The 15,451-nt window shown below is 38.9% G+C and overlaps 1 protein-coding gene across 1 annotated transcript in view; it reads right to left on the bottom strand.

Annotated features, from left to right (window-relative positions):
• LOC131396453 (ral guanine nucleotide dissociation stimulator-like) overlaps positions 1–14,205 on the bottom strand; it is a 225,171-nt gene extending 210,966 nt beyond the window's left edge. The window contains exon 1 of the transcript XR_009216545.1: positions 14,191–14,205. The gene's annotated coding sequence lies outside the window, so the exon portion shown is untranslated. The remainder of the gene's footprint in view (positions 1–14,190) is intronic.
• Between the last annotated feature and the right edge of the window lie 1,246 nt (positions 14,206–15,451).

A 15,451-nucleotide genomic window follows, 5' to 3' on the forward strand; every position in this document is an offset into this window, starting at 1 on the left:
TTTCCTATTGTAACATCTATTTTACATTATATTACAGCCATCAGATAGAAGATCTGTTGCAGGAAAGAGTTACTATGTCAAATTCTTTAGGCAGTTAGTGGGGGAGGTCAAATGTCCGTCAGAGAAAACAATCGAGGTAAAGAGATATATTTCAGGGTGGCCAAATCTTGACCTCCCACACCTGCTTATTCCTATTAACTCTGCTAACCCAATAAAAGACTTCTTTCCACAGGCTTGAAAGAAATTGCCACCAAAGAAGAGAAATAGATATACCAGTCAAAAGGGGGAGTTTTTGACACCCCCTCACAGATGTGGTTTGCACCCAGTAAAAAAGCCCATAGTCCCTATTGGAGCACAATTGCCACTTCTCTGGCATATACATCAATTAACCCATTGGGCACCTGAAAAGATAATTTTGTGGGAAGAGCAATGCTTTTAAAAACCTTCTCCCACAGCAGCTCATAAAGCTATACTGATTGTGTTATATGCCCAAAATATCATCTAGGGAAACTACTACATGAATCACAAGGCCACTTTGCCTTTACTAAGGGACCCCTTGAGGTATAGCAATCGGACTGTGTCCAAATGCCACCATCTCAAGGATAAATATATCTTGTAATGACTGCCTGTTCTCACATTGGGTTGAGGCCTTTCCTTGCAGAAGAGCAATGGCTCTAATAGTAGGTAAATTACTATTAGAGAGAATAATTCCTGTTTGGGGAATTCCTGCTGAGTTACATAGTGACCAGGGAACTCATTTCACTGGACAAATAATTAGTCTATTTTAATATTGGGCCAATGAGACAGTATTTCCACTGTGCTTAACATTCCCAATCCTCAGGACTGGTGGAAAGAACTAACGGCACAATCAAAACTCAATTGGCAAAGCTTTCAGGAATATTTCATCTCATGGCTGAAAGCTCTTCCACTACTGCTCCTCAATCTTAGATCTACGCCCTTTGCTAAACATCGGCTGTGTCCTTTTGAGATAATAACTGGACAGCCTATGCAATTAGATAAAGAAATGTATGAATCAACTTCACGTAAAGAAAATATCTTAATTACTGCCAAGGTCTCATTGAGACACTTAAAAAATATATATATATATATATGAGAAGTCAGTAGCCGATTCTTTTTACAGAGCCCTCCCAGACCTTAAGGATGATAACCTAGAAAATTTATTTATCAGAAGAGTCATCAAATAAAAGACTCTACAGCCCTATTGGAAAGGAACATACCAGGTACTTTTAACCAGTTCGTGCGCTGCAGAATCAAAAGACATAGACTCATGGAGTCACATTTCTTGTTTTAAAAAGAGGCTTTTGCATCTGAGTGCGTTACAGTTCCTATTTCTGAAAGCTGACTTCAACTGGCCAATACGAATATCTCCAAACCAGGATGAGAAGAAGACAACATCAGTTGTAGACAGCTGTCCCAAGACTCCGGACCAGGACTGTATTCCCAACCTTAAATCCACTCATTTAAACCTTTGTTATGCTTAAACTGTATACTTATTTTATAATTGTTACAGTTAAGATTTTCAGAATACTATCATACATAAGGAAGGTTCTTGATTTGCAACAGACTGGTCTAATGTTCAGGCATTTATCGGGTGGCTCCTAATATAACTTAATGGTTGTATAGAACAAATCTCTGGCCTTGACTACTGGCCTGATGGCTGAAACACTACACCCGATCTTCCCTTAAATGCAGGGAAGGATTCACAGTGACAACTGCTGCCAACCTTCCTCTGCTTAAGGCCAGACGGGCTCATTCAGTGTTCCCCTGGTATGACCACCGAGCAGCTAGCTATATTTGTTCCTTTTTTAGGACTAAAAGATGTCACATCACATACAGAATCCCTTAGTGACAGTCAAGCAGGAATTGCCTTATTAAATACTAAAATGTCTTTAACAAAAAGATTGTCTTTCAAAATAGAATGGCCTTAGATATTTTAACTGCATCCCAAGGTGGTACATGTACAATCATTCAAACTGAACGCTGTGTTTTCATAACTGACGAGTCTTCCAATGTGTACTCTCTGCTAACGCCCATGAAAAAGCAGGTGAATGCCTTAAGCGATCCTGCGCTCAGTCTTGAGTTGTTCGGTTGGCTCCCTTCTGGTATTGGTTCCCTTTTTCGATCTGGATTGCAATTCCTATTTCTATTACTTCTTGGAATTCTTGTACTAGCCATAATATTTAAACTAATTGCTGATTTCTATACTCAGTGCTGTAAGACTGTCATGTAAGCTGGAGTAGTGAAAGCTGAGGTGATCGATTGATCTTATAACCTTGGACAAACTTCCCTTTTTGATAGTGACTAGGCCTAAGAACTCATTTTACACTAATCTTTTCAAAGATGTTAAATTATTATCATTGTTATTGTACTTGTTCTATAATTGTGCGTAGCGTAAATACAAGGAGTGATAAAAAGCACATACACAATGTTTGTGCAACAACCTAAAATAAATCCAAAACCCATGAAATGCTTCCTCTATTAATATACGTATACCTCTTTGCTTGTCCACTATATTCAATTAAATCCCCCAACGGGGACAAGTGGGCAAATAAATGAGATCAAAGCCTGGCACCGAGGGACATGATGGACCCAGGGCAGGCAGCAACCACCCTGGGGCTGACGGACAATATTTTGATCATCAATGTTTTCTATCAAAATATTATAGATCGGGCCGGCCGTGTGGCTTGACGGTTAAGTGCGCGCGCTCTGCTGCTGGCGGCCCGGGTTCGGATCCCAGGCGCGCACCGACGAACTGCTTCTCCGGCCGTGCTGAGGCCGAGTACCACATACAGCAACTAGAAGGCTGTGCAACTATGACATACAACTATCTACTGGGGCTTTGGGGGAAAAAATGAATAAATAAAATTTAAAAACATGAATAAATAAAATAAAATTCTTAAAAAAAATATTATAGATCAAAAAGGGGAAAATGATAAATAAATGGCAAGCAATAGGATATATTGGAGCATATGAGGAAGCCGTTTGGGGTAAAACTAATTCGGCCCGGGTTTGTTTTTCCAGAAGGGCCTGTCGCCTGCATTATGTATCTGCTTTGCCATGTCCCAAAGAGAAGAGTAAATGGCCTTAAGATAAGGATGCAATTTCCCCCTCCTTGGCATTTCCTTAAGGATAAGCATTTCTCCCTAGGCTAGGATTTGACTGCTGCAGTCATCCTGTGACCGCCCAGCTCTAGACAACAGACCTGACACCAGCCATGCCCATCGAGACAGTGGACCTGCTCCTCACTGTGTCCATCAATAGCTATTCTGGCACGGCCACCAGGCAGGGCGATCTTGTGGTTATTGTAAAAGGGACATTGCAATCTCATGTGATACATACTCTTTCACAGTATATAACCACTCTGTACACACCACTTCTTTGGTGCCATTCCTTCCTTAGGGAAGGAAGGCCCAGGGCCATGGTCCTCAAAAGTTAGTTCATAATAAACTCGCCCCAATTTTGATTTTTTTTTAATTTTTATTTATTTATTTATTTTTTCCCCCCAAAGCCCCAGTAGATAGTTGTATGTCATAGCTGCACATCCTTCTAGTTGCTGCATGTGGGACGCGGTCTCAGCATGGCTGGAGAAGCGGTCCGTCGGTGTGTGCCTGGGATCCGAACCCAGGCTGCCAGTAGCAGAGCGCACGCACTTAACCGCCAAGCCACGGGGCCGGCCCCCCAATTTTGATTTATAGATTGATTATGGATTATTTACATCGACATGTTTTACAAGTAACAAAATATCTTGAAAGGAAACAATAAAGCCGCAGCCCTGCATTACACATGAAAGTTGTGCTCCCCCTGGAGGGAAAATGAGGATACAACATTGGTCGAGTACTTGATTTTCTAATCCACTGGTGCCTTTCAAAAATATAGCTATTATTGTAAGAGTAAAGATATCCTTAAGAATAATGCCACAAAACAGGTTTTCCCAGCTTCTTTTTGTCAGAGCTGAAACCAACATCAGGCTGGAGCACTTGAAGAGGCATGGGGGACTCAGCTAAGGGTTATTTAATTACCTTGAGATGATTAGCCAATAGCGAATAGGATGCAGAATGATTAAAAACAGGTAAATGGACATAAAGTTGGAAATAATTAAGAAAAATAACGCCTTCAAAATATTCTCTCATTATTTTTATAGCTTTTTTTTTTTTTTTTTTGAGGCATGACTAGGATATTATGTTAGATTTTTCTAAATCCTTATCTCCAGGGCATATGTTACTGAGTTCTTCAGTATATATGATAATGCCAAAGAAAACCTGGACCAAAGTATTCTGTACTATCAACAAGGACAAAACATGTACAACATTGCTCTATACATTAAGATTCCAGCTGTAATAGTCAAGATATATATTCATGTGTGCAAAATTATAATGATTTTCTATTTTTCTCGGGCTGTGAACCATGGTAAAGTATATAATAATAAGCAGAAATCCTGATGAACTAGGTGATTTAAAACACCTGATGTTACATCTTGGCCATTCAAGGGTGAAATACATCAATTTAAATTTCACACCTTCTTTCCTTCTAGCCAGTGAAGTGTCTGGAAGACATAAAATTAATTGAGAGTTAAGAGTATTTGGAAGAAGTTGAGGTTAAGCCCTCAACAATGGTGGCCCTTACTTCTGGAGCCATTGACTCTTTGTCATATGTTTATTGTATAGACGAGTTCTCTTCTTAGATGATTTGTGTATGTTTCATAGAAGAGAGACAGGGCAGGAGAATTAACTATCACTCTACACCGGTTCCTTTACTGTATTACCTCATGCAATTCTTACAGTAATCCTTTAAAGTAACTATTATAATTCATATTTAATTGATAAAGAAAACCATGTTTAGGGGCCTGCTTGGTTGTGCAAGCGGTTAAGTGTGCGCGGTCCGCTGCGCTGGTCCGGAGTTCACTGGTTCGGATCCTGGGCGCGTGCCGATGCACCGCTTGGCAAGGCATGCTGTGGTGGCGTCCTGTATAAAGTGGAGGAAGATGGGCATGGATGTTACCCCAGGGCCAGTCTTCCTCAGCAAAAAAAGATGAGGATTGGCAGATGTTAGCACAGGGCTGATCTTCCTCACAAACAAAATAAGACCATGTTCACAAAATTGATCAAGGGTAAGAGGGAAGATCTGAACATCATTCTGTTGGGTTTATGCCTCTATTCTCTCCACTGTGATAAAAATGGTGCTTCAACATGGGTACTCACCATCTGGCTACTTAATACCAGTTCCTGCCAGCATCATTGGATGAGATCAGATGAGAAGTTTATTTCCAAAGTTATTCTATTATATTTAAACTATTTATGAGTCAGATGTCAAGACATGTTTTAGAGGCAGAGAGAACAACTGATTACTTCACCTACACATTTTTCAGTTTTACTATAACTTTCATGTGTCACATTGTGTCAACTTTACGAACTTTAGTGCTGCACTGTTCTTTTTTAAAAAACTTACAATTTCATTTTCCATGTAAAGCACTTTGCTGTTTTCTTCTTAGTCACTAGATGGCAGTTCTGTATGTCTGTAAATTACCACTGTAGCAGGATATGAGAGGTCTTAAGCCAGTTTGCTCTGTACAAATGATGGACATAGGAGGATTTCTGGTCCATCAAGGCTGCTTGTGTTATTCTGTGGCCGTAACGGCGATGTCCAGGATTACTTAGTCAAAGGCACGAAGCAGAGTCAGAAAGCATCCTCTAAGTTCTTTTTCAGATGTGAGTTCAGGCACCTATCCTCTCACCTGAGCACACTGGAGTTTATTGAATGTGTTCTGACTCTTACTCTCTCCCTGTAGTTAATAAGTCTGGGAGCTCCATACCCCTAGAAAAAAACACATGACTCATAAAGCCTTTTCTCAACTAAACGGAGTTGAGGGCTATGGCGTTGCCTGCGAGTCTGATGCTTAAAGCAAACGCAGCTGGTGCTCATGTGGAGGGAAAGGGCGTCAGCCACTCCTGGAGGGCTTTTATTGATGCTCCTATGGAATGAGCAAGTTTAAAATAAAACCACATTGCTTAAACCTCACTAACTGATTATTTTATTTTCAAGTAATATGCTGTGAAAATCTGCTGTGTCTAAAAAACTATTTCACAAAACTGAAACAATTCTGTTTTTTATTCTCTGGTATTTGAAATACTATTAAAACTGTAAATCCTTTAACATTCTACAATATACAAATAGGCAAATTTCAATTATATTCTCTAAAAATGTTTGCTCCCATGTTAAAGATTAATATATTGTAGCAAAACTGGGTACCACCCAGTTTTTAACTCATTTTTTGCTTTTGAAATTACATATAAAATTTGTGTTTTGAAGTATTTTCCTAAAACTCAGCATCTTTCTGGTAAATGGACTAGTTGACAGGTAACTAGAATGAAATTTGATCTTTAAAACTCTAGCTTTGTGTAAGAATTGATAATATCAGGCAGTTGAAAGTTGGGTCTCTCCACATTATGATATTTATTAATTGTGAATAGCCACATCTGTTACAAAGTGCTGAATAATAACAAGAAATTAAACAATATCAGCCTTCTCTTACCCCACATGTACCGTTTATATGCAAATAAACTCTCAAAGGTCAGGAAAATGCTTATGATTTCAGCTAACTGGTAAAATACTATCTTATTCCAGTTTTAACCTCATTTGAAATTGACTTAAAACTCTTCTCTTAGGATCCTGCTCTGATCAGTGCCCCGTGGTCCCCTCAATGCCTCATTTGGTTGCAAACCTATCTGAGGAATTGAAGATTCTTTTCCATTTGTTCTCTTTAAGGTATCTGTCATAGTGCTTTTTATACAATGACCACTCGGTATAATTTATTATTAGTTTCAGAAACACCTTGGGCTGGCCTCATGGCTTAGCAGTTAAGTGCGCGCACTCCGCTACTAGCAGCCTAGGTTTAGATCCCGGGCGCGCACTGATGCACAGCTTCTCTGGCCATGCTGAGGCCGTGTCCCACATACAGCACCTAGAAGGATGTACAACTGTGACACAACTATCTAATGGTGCTTTGGGGAAAAAAAATGCAGGAGGATTGGCAATAGATGTTAGCTCAGAGCCGGTCTTCCTCAGCAAAAAGAGGAGGATTAGCATGGATGTTAGCTCAGGGCTGATCTTCCTCACAAAACAAAACAAAAAAAGTAACATCTTTATTTAGGAACAAATCAAGGAAATAGACGTCAGGAATGTGGCGTCGCCTAGCTGATGGTGCTTGAGGGATTCCTCACGTGAATCTTGGCATAGAAAAGTTTAAAGTGTGAAGCAGCATTGGTCAGATCACAAGTGTGGGGTGAACATAATTCTGAAGGAATAATGATGGAGACGTAAAAGCAAGAAGCCACTTGAATTGCCTTGGAAGATATTAGACACATCAAAGGGCTGGGGAAAAAACCTTGTTTAATATGAGCTCTTTCAAAACTCGAAGGCAAAAAGTAATATGGATTTACATGGTAATTATAAACCACAAAACAACAATTCACAAGACAAGTAAACAACTAAAGTAGAAACCAGAGTAAAAAAAAAATAGAGGTTAAAGGAGAGATGGAGAGAGATGGTTGGAGTCAGAAAACATGGCTTAGTCATCCTTGAGGTCTCCCTCAGACTCTGATCATTCTTAGTGCTCAGTAAACACTTTGAGCCCATGAGCCTGGGGAGGGGCAAAGTGAGAGGTGGTTGGGAGGGGAGACAATGCGAGGATACTCTTGTGGAGGCACTGACATTGAAAATCAGTGACATTTTGCCAAGGTGTTTACCATAACATATTAAGGATTATCCTGGAAAGATAAGGATTTTTCTGGAATGTGCGTTTTCATTTTGTGGAAACTCCAACTAGCCCAGAGAACAATTTAGACATTTCAGCTTTAGAAATAAAGAGAGGGGCCAGCCCTGTGGCACAGCGGTTAAATGCACATGCTCCGCTGCGGCGGCCCCGGGTTCACAGTTTCGGATCCTGGCGCGCACCGATGCACCGCTTGTCAAACCATGCTGTGGTAGCATCCCATATAAAGTAGCGGAAGATAGGCGCAGATGTTAATCCAGGGCCAATCTTCCTCAGCAAAAAGAGGAAGATTGACATCGGAAGTTAGCTCAGGGCTGATCTTCCTCACAAAAAAAATAAAGAAAAGGAAATAATGAGAAACTTTTCTGTCAGTTTTAGGAATGAAAACCAGTTAGCATCTGGAAAACAGTTGCAATTTGAGATGAGAATGTGGAGAAAGAATTAGATGTCACACGTTGTTTTTGCTTTTCTCTAGGGCAGTAAGGCTTGCAGGGGGAATGAAGTTCCATCTTTGCTCTATTGAGTTTGAGAAGGTGTAAAATTCATTTGTTCTGGGCAACACTGTTGACCTGTGGAGAAAGACAAATGGTTCAAGCAGCTGATCTAAAGGAATAACTGAGCTCATATAAGTTCTTAGCTAATAAAAGGTGCTTCTTCTTTATTGAACTTTACTGGACATCCATTGACCTATATGTGCAAGGTATTTGTGGTAGGTATTGAAGGAAATACAAAGAATTATAAGGTTCCAAGCTCGTCCACATACATGAAATGGTTTGCAAGATGTATTTAGATTCTGCCAAGGTATTTAGTGTATGTTGTAGTACAGAACTTAAAAAAATGAGAATGTTATTGAGAAATTGTAATTAAGGACAGCCTCTTAGGAGAGGTGAACTAGATCAAGTCCTCAAAGGGACCACTTTTGGACAGGTGGAGGGAAGAAAGAGTGAGGATTTCAGATGGGGGAAGAGGGGAAAGGTACAGGCATAGAAAGGAACATGGCATTTGGGCATGGGGGTGTGGAGGCCACTAGAGGCACAGTTTTCCCGTGACTGAGAGGCAGCTCAGTTTCCTCCTTCAGGAGCTCAGCACTGCTTCCCACCTCCTGGCCTCCTCCACCTGCAGACCCCCCACCTGAGCCAAGGCCTATCTTATCTGGATCGCTGCCCAGTCTCCCAACAGTTCCTTTTACTTCCAGTCTTAATTTTTTCTAATCTTTCCTCCACAATGCCTCCAAAGTTACCTTCTGGAATCCAAATTTGCTTAAATCTGACATCTGCTTAGACTCTTTCAATGACTGCTCAGAGCATCCGTGAGATCATTCAGACTCCTGAGCTGGACACGCAGGCTTTCTCTTGCTGTCCTCATCTTTAGCCTCATCACCCACTGTGTCTTACATGTTCGCTTTGTTCCAGCCTTAAAAATACACCCATTTTCTGAAAGCTTTAGCATCCTTTATATCTGTCTTTTTATATGTGTTTCTTCTGTCCTCCTACTCCCTTTTTTGATCAACTTAATTCCTATTTCTTAATCTAAACTCATGTCAAATGTTCCTTCCTCTTGGACACTTTTCCTGAGAGGTCTCCATCCAGAGACCCCTTTTGATGTCCCCACTCTGGGACCCTGTACTTATCTACTTTTCCATAACTGTAGTTTTATTCATGTCTCATAGATAGTGAGCTCCTTAAAACTGAGACTATCCTTCTTCTTGATGAATAAATGGCAAGCAATAGGATATATTGGAGCACATGAGGAAGCCATTTGATGTAAAACTAATTGGGCCTGAACTTGTTTTTTTTTTTTTCCCCAAAAGGGGCCTGTAGCCTCTGTTCATCCATTGTATATCTGCTTTAAGCAATTAACATGTCCCAAAGACAAAAGCAATGTCCTTAAGTTGTAAATGCAACTTTCCCCACATTGGCATTTCCTTAAGGATAAGCAATTCTCCCTAGGCTAGGATTTGATTGCTGTGTTCATCCTGTGACCACCCAACTCGAGACAACAGCCACGCACATGGAGACAGCAGACCTGATACCCACTGTGTCCATCAATCGACGTGCTGACAGGTCAACATCATGACTACTGTAAAAGGGACATTGCAATCACATGTGATACATGGTCTTTGATGGTCTATAACCACTCTGTACACCTCACTTCTTTGGGCCTCCATTTCTTTGTGAAAGGACTCTCCTGGGCTTTATGGCCCTCAAAGGTTGGCTCATCATAAACTCAACCCAATTTTGATTTATATATTGGTTGGATTATTTGCGTCGACATTCTATTAGTCCTTCCAGTATCTAAACACAGTACGTGACACCTTTGGGGCACTCGGAAAATGTTTGATGAGTGAATAAGTATGTGGGAGACCACACTGACTGGAGCAGAAGGGGCTTTTCAGGGAGTGGTAGAAAATCCACTCACATTCCTACCATAGTGGTTGAGGCTGTGGGCTTTGGACCAGTTTGTCTGGGCACAAAACCCAGTTATTCCACTTTTAAATGGGGAACAGGTGCAAATTATTTACTCTCTGAGCCTTAGTTTCCTCATCTATAAAATGCGGCTACTGATAACTCTTGTCTCATAGGGTTTTAGTGAGATTTAAATGCATTAACTTATGTAAAGTACTTAGAAGAGCTCCTGGGACATAGTAGGCACTAAAATGTTAGCTACCTTAAGTTATCATTATTGCTCTCATATCTGAGCAATACTCTGGTTTTGAAAAGATGCTTTCATAATATAGTTGATCCTCATTATTTGTGGATTCCGTATTTGCACACTTGCCCACTAGCTAAAATGTACTGGCAGCCTCCGAATAAACACCCACAGGGCTTTCATGTCCATTTGCAGACATGCACAAAGTGGTGAAAAATTTGATTCACTGGACGTGCACGTTCCCAGCTGAGGGGGAACCAGGTGACGCTCTGCCCTCGTTTCAGCCCACACTGTAAACAAGTGTCCTTCTTGCAGTCTATTTAGTGCCTCATTTCTTATCTTTTTGTGCCTTGTGTTGATGATTTTGCTGTTTAATATGTCCCCCATGTGTAGTGCTGCAATGCTGCCTGGTGTTCCTCAGGGCAGGAGGCTGTGACCTACCTTTACAGAGAAAGTATGTGTGTTGGACAATCTTCTTTCAGACGAGGTACAGTGCTGCTGGTGTGAGTTCAATATTAATACATCAACAATATATATTAAATAAGGTGACTTTAAAGAGAAACACACAGAGAACAAGGTTATGTATTGATCAGTTGAAGAAATTGTGACTAAGGCTTGCAGCAACATAACCCTGCATTTCCCATAGGAGCAGTGGGTCATATTCACCAATTCAGTGTTCACAGCGACTTTATAGAATGTCACACTGTGCATAATGAGAACTGACTGTATCTTATGTAATCCTCACGTACTTCTTTATAGTAGGCAGTGTAGGGAACAGGGTGTCCACATTCTACAGGCTATTACAAACTGCATGAGCCAAGTAGAGAATTTAAAATGTCTTGTGCTCAACATAAGAGCCATGAGATTTTGAGCAAGGAAGATCTATGATGAACTGATGTTTAAGGAACAATTACCTGGCAAGAGAATGTAGTATTGAGAGGAAGAGGGAGAACTGAGCTGAAAAGGAGGACCAGCTGTTAAATTCTCTAAGTATTCCCATTGTTAGGTGAGGAGATTTGGATCTAAGGTGCTGATGTGGTAAAGGAAAAGTAGCAGCCAAAGGATGAAATAATGGATTTGGTTACCATATATAGGGTGGAACTTAGGCTGTGGTTCTCAAAGTGGGGTCCCTGGACCTGCAGCATCAGCATCACCTGGGAACTGGGTAGAAATGCAAATTCTCAGGTGCCGCCACAGACCTGCTGAACTGGAAACTCTGCGGTGGGCCCCGAAAATCTGGGTTTCAACAAGGCCTCCAGGTGCTTCTGGTGTCCATCAAGTTTAAGAACCAATGAATTAGAAAAATGATTCCAACACGTCACCATGCCCAGGTAAGCTCCCTGGCAGCGTGGTGGTATTTGTTTAGAGGATAAGATGCATTTTAAATTTTAGGAAAAAGTAGTTCAGCGTCTGTTTCATCATAAGGATTCCAGAGATGCCATTTTAGCTCTCTGTGTTTAGGCTCTTTTTTCCACAATATGTTCTCTTTTAGAGACCCTTTGGTAACTTATTTACCACTTACCACATGTTCTGAGAATCCCTTCTTTCTTGAAATCCCCTTTCAGACGTGAAAATATACTTTATTTTTTGTTCACAATCTCCTTTATTTAAAATCTGGATTTCTCTTCCTATAGGATCATGTATTGCACATGTAGCCTTACTGTAAATGTGGAATGCCATTGGTTTGTTCCAAAACCTTAGAATGTTTTAGAATTTAGAACATGATGAAGAGAGAATTTATATGCTTCTGTGTAGGACTCATATTTTTCATATGTCTAGAGGTATCCCAACTTGCCAGTAATGTGGCCTTAGATTTAGCAGAACTTGAAAATCTGAATATAGTAGAAAATGAATTACATCTCTCATATTAACATTTACAAAATAAGTGATCACAATGTTAACTTACCAATAAGCACTTTCTATATTCTAGGCTCTGAAAGTATCTTGCTTACACAATAAACATGACAAAGTTTCAAAGATGAGCCAATTAACTTTTCAGCAAAAGCTTGACTTGAGTGTATCTTGGCTTCCTTTCTAACAGTTTTAGCCTTAATGTTACAGTATTGTTTTCTTTTTCTAGGAATCAGATAATCTTGTATTTGGTGAACATTTTAATTTTTAATGGCCACTTGTATTTTGTGATATGCACATGTTCAAACAATCTATAAGAACCAACCATTACCACCCACATACAGGATTATACAGGAATGGAAGAGTTTTGGCTGACTTATTGTATATAATTGTTCAGCCAAAGCAGATGGCAGACTCTACCACTTACAATGATTTAGGGGTTTGAAACAGTATTTTTAAATACAAATAATCTCAAAATTGGTAATATATAAAATATAATACTGTGTTAACTAACCAAAACAGTTAAATTTGTTATCTTTCCTCCATTTATAAGGATACACCCATTATATAGATTCTCTACAAAATTGCAGAGATCACTTTTTTCCTTTTCAAAGTTTATTTATTTTAATTTTTAAAGTGAGAACCTTAGTGTTGGGTACACTGCTGCACAATTACTGGAAATGCTGAGAGTCTTTTTGAAAAGTGTGGAAGTCTAAAGACAATGAAAAGTACATTTCTCCAATGTCAAGTCCTTTGAGCCTCTGTCTAGTTGTACACTGAAGAGATGAAAGATTAAGTACCAGCACATGACACAAGAGAACAGGCTGCCAATTTGAGGCCTTCCCACTGACCACAGTGTGCCTGGCAGACGCTTGGAGATTAAATCTGGCCTTTGTCCATGGGTGGGCCCTGAGAGGAGGATTTTGCTTAAATGACCAGAGAATAGACAACATTTTTTCTTCATAATAAGTAATACCATATAAATTTCTTTATAAATCTCTGAATAAAATTTAAAAAATATAACCCGTACAGATTCAACTCTTACTGACAAGCCCCACAGCCTTCTATAGAAAGCTCAACAGAAAATGTCTCAGCTGACTGTGAATTGGTCTTCTCTGAAAGCCAGCCAGCCCTTCACTGATAGCCTTGGATGAGGAAGGCCAGATACAATTCTTTGAAGATGTTTAGCTGAATTCAGAACCAAAAATCCTACCTCCAGTTGGCTCCTCTGTGAGAATGGATGGCCAGCCTTATTTCACAGGCTGGGCAGATGAGGTTTCAGATGAGCGTAAATGCTCTGTTCCCCAGTGATGGAAAAGCTGGATTGTGACTTTGATTCAGAGCTGAGATTTTACAGATAAAGATAGGGTCATAGAGGGAAACAAAGATTTCAGCAAATTGGTTTTTTGTTCTCTACAGTGGGAGTAATTTAACAAGCAGATAGTCTCTCACTCCAACTTCTCTTCCCTGTTCTCTATTTGTAATATCGCTGTAAAAATTCTCTCTATAAAAATTTCGATCTTTTTTCTTTGCAGTCTGTTTATTATCATCTTTACGAATTCTTTGACTTCACCACCTTCTTGGCACCACAATGCTATCCATTGAGATATTATTATAGATTCAGTTTTGCAATTTCATCCTCTTATCTCTATTTCTTCTGCCATTTCTTAGTTTTAGTTCTTATTGTATCTTATCCTTGAAAACATTTGAAGCTTACAAAGTATATCAGTTCCTTATTTTCTCAACTTTTTATTATCTAAGTGCCCTCAACTATCACTTTTTTAAAAAAAGGATTTGAAATACATAAGAGAACAATACACTGTAATAAATTGACCACTTATAAAATTAAGTTCAACCTGAAATTCCTCCCCACTTAACGGAGACGATCTTTTATAATTCACCATGCTTTAGTTTGGGCAGGGTCAGTTTATCAATGATTTTTGGATGTTTTAAACCACATGAGATAAATAGAGTGTAAGGTAAAATTCTTAATCTTGAGAAGTTGTAGAATTTCCTGATGGTTAGGGAAATTAATGGTGGAGAACCTGAATCATATGAAAAGTAGTTGATTAATTAGCACCTGACAGAGTTTGTTAATTTGGTAAGGATGATGATAAGACATATATGTTGAAAAGATAACTTTGCATATCAGAGGCCACTGGGAAAATTCATAATGTTCTCAAATACTACAAAAAATGACCATTTTTTCATAAAAGATGTCATACATGATGGCATCATATACTTCTCTCAAAAAATTTGCAATGAAGAAAATTAACACTTGAGTTATTTTAATTCTAACAATTTGTTCATGCCTATTATTAGGTTAAAAATTTTAAGAAATAAAGTGGTAAGTGATGTACTTGCTTAATTTTTAACTTATTTTAGGAAAACAACTTTTTCACATTTTAAAAAAATATTTATTTGTATTTATTTTATGCTGAATTTATTCCTGGGCACAAAGCATTTTTTTAAATTAAATAACACCAATTCTTTTAAAACTCTTTCAAAAAGTTGAAGAGGAGAAACTACTTCTAAATTCATCCTGTGGGGTTAGCACTATCCTGATATCAGAGCCAAAGACGCTAAGAGAAAATAAAATGACAGGTCTTTGAAACTACAGAAATGGAAAACTACAATAGAATACAATAGAAGAGAAAAGTACAATTTCTATTGTAGAAAACTACAATATCTTTGATGAATATTGATACAAAAATCCTCAATAAAATAGTAACAAACCAAATTCAGCAGCTTATTAAAAGGATTATACATCATTTTTAGGTGAGATTTATTCCTGGAATGCAAGGATGTTTCAATATATGAAAATGAATCAATGTAATAAACCACATTAACAAAATGAAGGAAAAAATAAAAAGATCATCTCGATGGATGCAGAAAAAGCGTTTGACAAAACTAAATACGCTTTCATGTTAAAACACTAAAAATCCTTCAGGGTTAAAGGAAGCTACTTTAACATAATAAAAGCCATATATAGAAATTCACACAAAACATCACATTCAAGGGTGAAAGACTGAAAGCTTTTCCTCTAAGATCAGGAACATGGCAAGAAGGCCCACATTCACCACTTCTATTCAACATGGTATTAGAAGTTCCAGACAAAGCAATTAGGCAAGAAAAAGAAAGAAATAGCATCCAAATTGGAAA

Source organism: Diceros bicornis, chromosome 33 (genome assembly GCF_020826845.1).
Source record: "Diceros bicornis minor isolate mBicDic1 chromosome 33, mDicBic1.mat.cur, whole genome shotgun sequence".
Taxonomy (NCBI): Eukaryota; Metazoa; Chordata; class Mammalia; order Perissodactyla; family Rhinocerotidae; genus Diceros; species Diceros bicornis.